The 8,281-nt window shown below is 47.3% G+C and overlaps 1 long non-coding RNA gene across 1 annotated transcript; it reads left to right on the top strand.

Annotated features, from left to right (window-relative positions):
- The first annotated feature begins 3,845 nt into the window (after positions 1-3,845).
- On the top strand, positions 3,846-6,791 carry LOC146870154 (uncharacterized). Its single transcript, XR_014959066.1, has 2 exons — positions 3,846-3,990; positions 6,146-6,791. It is a non-coding gene; the product is annotated as an uncharacterized LOC146870154 (long non-coding RNA).
- The last annotated feature ends 1,490 nt before the right edge of the window (positions 6,792-8,281 follow it).

Genomic DNA, 8,281 nt, shown 5'->3' with positions numbered 1-8,281 from the left:
AGCATTGTGCGGCGTGCGGCAGTGTGTGGTATGCAGCAGTGTGTGGCGTGCAGCAGTGTGTGGCATGCAGCAGTGTGTGGCATGCAGCAGTGTGTGGCTTGCAGCAGTGTGTGGCGTGCAGCAGTGTGTGGCGTGCAGCAGTGTGTGGCATGCAGCAGTGTGTGGCTTGCAGCAGTGTGTGGCGTGCAGCAGTGTGTGGCGTGCAGCAGTGTGTGGCGTGCAGCAGTGTGTGGCGTGCAGCAGTGTGTGGCATGCAGCAGTGTGCGGCGTGCAGCAGTGTGTGGCGTGCAGCAGTGTGGGGCGTGCAGCAGTGTGGGGCATGCAGCAGTGTGCGGCGTGCAGCAGTGTGTGGCGTGCAGCGGCGTGCAGCAGTGTGTGGCGTGCAGCAGTGTGTGGCGTGCAGCAGTGTGTGGCGTGCAGCAGCGTGCGGCGTGCAGCAGCGTGTGGCGTGCAGCAGCGTGTGGCGTGCAGCAGTGTGTGGCGTGCAGCAGTGTGTGGCATGCAGCGGCTTGCAGCGGTGTGCGGCGTGCAGCAGTGTGCGGCGTGCAGCAGTGTGCGGCGTGCAGCAGTGGGCTGCGTGCAGCAGTGTCGTGCAGCATGCAGCAGTGAGTAATGCAGCCGTGTGCAGCAGTGTGTGGCGTGCAGCAGTGCGCGGCGTGCAGCAGTGTGCGGCGTGCAGCAGTGTGCGGCGTGCAGCAGTGTGCGGCGTGCAGCTGTGTGTGGCGTGCAGCAGCGTGTGGCGTGCAGCGGCATGCAGCAGCGTGTGGCGTGCAGCGGCATGCAGCAGTGTGCGGCGTGCAGCAGTGTGCAGCGTGCAGCAGTGTGCGGCGTGCAGCAGTGTTTTGTGTAGCAGTGTGAGGCATGCAGCAGTGTGTGACGTGCAGCAGTGTGCGGCATGCAGCAGTGTGTGGCGTGCAGCAGTGTGCGGCATGCAGCAGTGTACGGCGTGCAGCAGTGTGTGGCGTGCAGCAGTGTGTGGCGTGCAGCAGCGTGCGGCGTGCAGCAGTGTGCGGCATGCAGCAGTGTGCAGCAGTGTGGCGTGCAGCAGTGTGCGGCGTGCAGCAGTCTCGCATTTGTGAAAGTTAGAGTTTTTAGCATTTAAATCTAATGTCCACGGCCCACTTTCACTTTAGTCCGTTGTTAAAGCTTTGTTGTCTTTATGGGGCCATGTGTTTGAAACACATGGCCCCATAAAGATAAGAAAGCTGACCCTTTGAAGTAGTATGATGGCGAGGCTGACTGCAAAGTAGAGAACACTCCATTAAAAGCTCAGTTTTTCTTTTCTTCTGCAGTTTTATATAACGTGAACTCTACCCTAAGATATTGGAGTACGTTCACGCCCTTAATTACATCGGCCTCCAGTTTATTCATCCCACTTAAAGCCCTGAGTTTGACCATGTCGTTTGTATATTCTTGTGTGTCTATTAGCTGTTTGCACAGATGCCGTGCTGGGTGTGGAGGAAAAGTGTTGCCGTGTCCTGTCCATCCTTGACTTCCGACAGCGACTACAAGCCAGGCTAGAACTCTGACAAATGTCTTTCACCCCCACTGCCCTTTCCAGCCTGCCCCTCCCAACAGATCAAATTAAGCTGTTTTGTGTACTTCCACGTACAAGAGTGGCTGTAAAACTCGGAATGTACTAACTAGGGGGGGTGGAACAAACGGAGTGGGAGGTGTATGGGCGAGCGCAGACAGTGCAACACGAGCAGTCTGCACATGCACTCTACAACATAAAAAACAAGAGCGCACTGAAGCTGACGAGGAGGGAGTGGGAGGGGGGAGTGGGGGCGGGCATGCTTTACGACGCGTGGATTCTGTTGGGTGTACGAAGAATGTCTTCAAAGTGGTCGATTCCACACACCAGCCTCATTCGATTGTTTAAACGCACAATCTTGGATTTCCTCTATTTTTGAAAACCCAAACACCACTGTAGCACAATGATTGTGTTCCTTAGAATGTTATTATTTTTAAACGGGTCATGGTTAAGATAGCCCCGTTCACTCGCGTGTGACAGCCATAAGTTAGAAACAGCTCTGATTGTAACTGAACAATAAAAATCCCCATTACAGATCTTACAGATCTTAAAATGGCGGTGTTTGTCCATCTACAGGAGTAAGAGGTAAAAGTGGAACTCCACAGCAAGCCCCCAGCAGACTAAGCGCAGAACAAAAGCATCCCCGGTTCGTAAAACCTGGCAAGCGAACAGACACCTATTCCCTGAATTTTAATAGCTGCATTGATTTTCTTGTCCTGCTCTCCTGGGAAATCACAGATGACCCCCGGGGCAAGAAAAGTCACCCACACCACCCCCATGCCTACCCTCCAGCTAATTCTGTGCTCACGGCGACGTCTGGAAGGGTCCCTTTTAAGAAAGCACAAATTTGATTTTGAGGCCGACCCCAGAAATGGCCCTGCTCCCTTCCCCATTGTTTGGCAGGCTGCATAATTTGCATTGCAGATCAACCCTTGCAAGTTGCTGCCCCCTCCTCCCTGCCCCCTCCCGTCTCAAATAACTGACCACTCAAAACACACACGCATGGCACCCCCGCCACGTACCCAGATCCGCCACCTATGCCCATGTTTGACTGACAAGGGAGACAATCCAGCAATCTAGGGAAGCCGAGGAAAAGAGGCTCACATCAAGCAGAACTATGCAAAGACTTGAAATCAACTGGGCCCTTTAAAAGTTCAGAACTGACAAGACGATCAAGTTTAGACAATCATCTATTTGAAGTCTGCATCAACACCATACACTAATAAATGCAAGGCCGATATTTATTTACACCTTATTAGATGGTCTTACACTTTAGATGAGATCTTGTTGTACATTATTATCCAATCAACAGTGCATTAAAGTAGGAAGGGAAGCGGCCGTATGGCCGCGAATGTGAAAGTGATCACGATCACGATAAAACATCAAAGCGGCGAAAGTGAAAGACAACGAGTGCTTTCAGGCTGCCAAATGGTGCGCGCGCCCGGCACACATGCACAGTAGTTGGCGGCCTGAAAGCACTCGTTTGCACTTCCAAAAGTGCAAAGTGCTTACTATAAGTCTCGCCAGAGCAGCGCTAAAGCGCTGTCTCAGGCGAGACCTAATAAAAACACTCTTTTGAGTTCTGTCTGCTACAGGCTGCTCGTCTTCCCTCTATGTCTATACTAATCTAACTAAGTGCGTGGCACTGAAGAGGAGAGCTTGGTCTCCTATAGTGGATGCGCCATCTACTGCCAGCTAGTATGCAACGCAGACAGGAACATATATTCGATAATAAATCCAAACAATCTTGCTCTGTATGTTCGTGAATATTTATTTCGTTTTGAACCATGTTTTTTGCCAAAATAATTATTATTGAGAAGTGGGTCAGCTAATTACCAAGGTCATACTTGTTACCGTGGTGGCCATCTGGGACTGTAGTATGTTCGGTTTCGGACAGCACAAGAGTGTCAGGAGCCAAAGTATTTATATTTAATAATGTCTTTTTTCAGAAAGTAACTGGCTGTTTGCTGGATTATTCACAGCTGCAATTGTTTGCTAAAATGTTAGGAAAGTTGAAACTGTACACTGGTCATTAAATGGAGCACTTCATGAATGACAGGCGAAAGGATAAAATCCTACATCTTTAACCAATGTTATCTTAAAAAGGCCTTCTAAACTCGTTTTTGAAAAGAAGAGTGTAGTAAACGAAAATAAGCTTGCCGTTTTGGCTGTAGTTTCAGTTTTATAGTTCTTGCCTGTTCCCTCCCGATCATTGTCCTTGTTCTAAAGTCACAGTAGCTCCTGGGGCGGGAGGGTTCAGTAGGGGGAAATTACGCCATAGTTCAAAGGTGATTGGTGGCAGAGCAAGCACATGTGTGTATCCGAGACGGCAACATGGCGGACCCCGAAACAGAGGAGTTTAACAGTGATGATGAGGCTCCCGAGCAGGTCACTTTCCAACAGGGTCGGGAGGAGGCGGCGGAGAATCTGAAGCAAGCGACACAAGCTTTGCAGAGGTGATTGGCCGTTCTATTGTCTGGGGAATAGGTCCTTATCTTGGTCTTTCTAGTTTTCCTCGCTGAGAGCATGGTAAGTCCTTGTGGTTAGTGTAAAGCGTAGGTACTTTGCGAATTACTAGAGGCTCTTTAGTCCGTGCCTCTATTATTCCATAGTTATTGTAATTGTTCACTGGGTGGTAGTAGCTTAGAACACAAAGCATGGTTTTGTATGATTTCATATACATGCTCCCCTATATAGGAACGCCTGCCTCCCAATTTGCTGCAATTCGTCGCTTAGTTTTTCCAGTCTATACAACACATTAACAACAAGCATTGGCATAGCCAATAGGTCTCGCCTTTAGGACCTTATAAGTGTTTAGTTATCCAGCACAATATCCTTGGTACAACATCATCAACTGTTGCATGGCTAAACACTTATAAGGTCCCAAAAGCGAGACCTATTGGCTATGCCAATGCTTGTTTAAATTACTACAGAGTCTGAGACACGGGTGGACTTGGTACACTCAAAGCCCTGATTTCAGGACTGCAGTTATGTTATGCTACTCTGTTTATAAAGTACAAATGTTTACCTTTTCAATGCCCCGGAGCTAATCTGCCCCAAATTCACATCACAAACCCTAGCATATCATTCAAATAAGATGGTTGTTAGAGCTCTCCTAGAAGGAAGGTACAGAGTTTCAGATTTTAAGAGATGGGGGAGGGCTTTCCTGGATTCGACCATCAAATAATCGAAGGTGTGACAAACTAAAATGAGTACGTTTCAGGTTATCTTTTAAGGCTGAACGAAGAGGTTGATTTGAACAATGTGGGCGAATTGTATCCTGTAGCATGGCCAAGATGGTGGCTAGAGCGGACGCAGAGCCCTGAGCTCCGCTCTGCCCCAGCCGTAATTATCCTGTTCTGCTCTTGCCGAATATCCTGAAGTGGACCTGGCACGGGCGGTGACCGGTGTACTATAGTTCTCCGCTCCCCACGGATATGCGCTCACCTCGCGTTACTGCGCATGCGCATCATCCCACGCAACCGCACTATGCTCTTTCTCGTCATTGCATATAATTTTAAGCTCCCCGGTCTTCTGCCTTTTGACTGCGTCATTGTGCGCATGAGCACTGCGTAGCATTACCTAACCGCTACCAGTGATTGTGGATGTTGGTGCGTGGTGGCAGCGTTACCTGTCGGTCACCCTAGTGAGCTGTGGCCGTTCGAGGACGAAAAAGGTCTGTCTCTTCCTTTTTTCCCAGATCACACAAGTACAGTCTCCACTTCTGTCTCGCTCCTTACTTAGTGAAAACCACCGACTCTTACCCTAAATATTCTCTCTATTCGTTCCCCTGTGAAATGGACCTGTTAGAAATGGGATTTCTGGTTGGCTAGGGCTTGCGCCAAAGCCAGGCAGAAACCACCACTCTAGTCAGGGCATGGAAGTTACACGCCAAAGATAACCCCTGCTCACCCCCTTGGTAGCTTGGCACGAGCAGTCAGGCTTATCCCGGAGGCAATGTGTAAAGCGTTTGCGCACGCACCCCGCAACAACACCCAAGGCCCACCACAAAAGAAACTCCACACAAGGTTATATATAAAAATAGCCTTTGTATTATACCAAAACACATTGGATAAAAACACACACTTTACAATGTGCCAACAGGCACGGGCAGAATTTACAGGGGATATGTACAAGACAGGGCCACCTGGACCACTGTCAGAAATAAGCACTTTTAGCACTAGCACGTTGTAGAATTAGCACTTTGTAGGAATAACACTTTAGAACATAGTGATGGAGCAGGGTTTTTTCTTGCAAACCGAATATCTGTTTCATTTTCGCATGTTATAGTTAAAAGTACTACTGATTAATTATTAATGACTAAAAGTTTGTCGAATGTTGACTAATCAACCTTATTAACAAGAGAATTACACGTGGGAATGCTATTGCATGGCTAAATAACAAGTGAACTAAGTTGGTGAGCAAACTGACAGAAAACGATGTTGATTATGTGATGTTATGGTGTATTGCGCTTATAATTAATATGCATTAATGGCTTCTGATGTTGCAAATGGCTAGATAAATACACACACATAAGGGTATTAGCAGGGGAATAACACTGTATAATCATTTCTATGCAGTAATTCTGTTTTATGTCTACTTTGCTTTAAGTTGTCCATTGTGGCCTGCCACAAAATGGCCGCCACCCGCAGCCTGCATTGGAGTTGCTGGAAATTTACAGAAAGGCATCGCTCTGCCTGTGACCTTGCACCTCCGGTGAACTGAAAAGCCATAAGCATGATGACAAGTCTGGGACATCGGCCAAAAGCCCCTGAAAGACGGAAAAGTTGATACGAACTTAGAGTGAACCCATCTTTGCAACAAATTCACCTAATATAGACATCCGTAGATGTTGCGAATTGGTCATGAACATTCAATTCTGCTATTCATTATTTGGGACAATCTATGCGTGAGAATAACACGTACAATATCGAAAAGTACCAAGATGACATTATTTCCGCCATTCATCCGTTCTGAATAAAGAAATGTTACTTTTTTAGAATGTAAATTTCAGTATAAATATAAGTAGACTAGAGAGGTCTAGCGCCACTTCTTCCCGAGCTGATGATGCGAGGTCCCTATGCTGACGGAGAGGATGATGACTCTACATGACGGCAGAAGACACTAAATACTTCTACAGAGGACCGGTTCTGACTTAGGATCTGACTTTTAGACAGAATAGGTAAATATGAGAAAAATGAATTTGCATTTAATTGACTTTTCTTGAAAAATTAGATAAATGAACAATTTGTTTGAATTACTGTCTCGGGTGATTATTTCTGGTCATGTTTATTGATTTTATTGTGTATTCTTTGAAATGTATTTTGCTAGATCCACAAGCAACTAGCTGGTCGCATTGACCTCAAAGTACAGGCAGATTAGATAGAGCATATGTGAAAGGTGTTTTCTCCTTTACAGGGCACGGATAGAGTGATTTAGGGTGAATGTTGGTGTAATGGGCCCCACCAGCGTGTGATGTGTGTATGCGTGTGTGACTGTGAAATCATTCCGTCCGTGGAAGTAGAGGGGATTCGGAGGCTCTGATCTGCACCAGTTTCTTGGTAGCAGATTGATGGTTAGCTATTGTCTTGATCTGGCGAAATAGCGTGTATATAGGCTTATTGATTGATATTTGTACTAACACTATATGTTGAAGTCGTGTTGAGTTCTATGTATTGTGAACGGCTTCTGGGATGTAGGAAGTCGGTGACAGTTCCGTAGTAGAGCAGAGGGAGTGTTGCTCTCGGAAAAAGGCGGGATTGTTGGCCCTGTATGCAGACAGGGAAAAACGTGTGACAATTGAAGTTGCGCGTCGCATTGTCTGGGTTCGACAAGGTAGCATCGCCGTGTGTTGCCATTAGAAACTTTTTCTGTGTGAGAGAAGTGTATATGATAGCAAAGGTTATCTGTGAAACTCTGGTCTTAAGTCCCAGGGATCCGTAAGGTATTCCATTAAAGCTTACCGCTGGAGAAGTAATAGGTATTCTCGGCGCTTGTTAGAAGGACAGGGCAGAGGTAAGCGCTGCTTTGTTAACGTATGATATAATTCTGTAGTTGGACAGACTGTTCGCTGTTCTCGGGAAAGACAGAATTCTGTGTTTATGTACTACATTTTCTGGTGTGTAAGTGCGTGAATGAGAAGGCATTCTGGTTAATTGTGAAACTCTTAGGAGCATTTCGGAGGAAAACAGTTAATTGATGCTTGTTAGAAGGGTAAAGTAGAGGGATGTGCTACTTTATCAACGGAAGTAACGATTCTGTAGTAGGGCAGAGGTAAGCGCTGTTCTCGGGAAAGGCAGGATTCTCGTGGGAAAGGTCTTTTGCTGTTCTGTAGCTAGCGAAGCAGACAATGGAGATGTTTGTATGTTGTAACTAACAGACTCGTAGAAGTTGAAACAAAGTCTTGTAAAGGAGGGGTAGACGAAAGAGACAGGAGACAGGAGCAGAAGCGACTGCAGCGGCTGCTGACGTCAGGAAGACCGCGCTGTGATTGGACAGTGGGTTAAAACGGAGGAAGCGCAGAGATTGGTGTGCTAGTGTACGCCGCGCTAGGATTGGGAGACATACAGGGTGACGTAGACGCTCCAGGATTGGTGCGTTGGTGTGAGTTGCGCTAGGATTCGCGGACTGAGTCAGTGACGTAGACGCTCCAGGATTGGTGCGTTGGTGTAAGTCGCGCTGCAATTGGACAAAAGATCGTACAGCTGTAGTAAGAGTAAACAGCTAGTGGAAAATAAGGAAAATGTA

The sequence above is a fragment of the Triturus cristatus genome, chromosome 1_1 (assembly GCF_964204655.1).
Source record: "Triturus cristatus chromosome 1_1, aTriCri1.1, whole genome shotgun sequence".
Taxonomy (NCBI): domain Eukaryota; kingdom Metazoa; phylum Chordata; class Amphibia; order Caudata; family Salamandridae; genus Triturus; species Triturus cristatus.
This window is presented reverse-complemented; position numbering and strand designations above follow the sequence as displayed.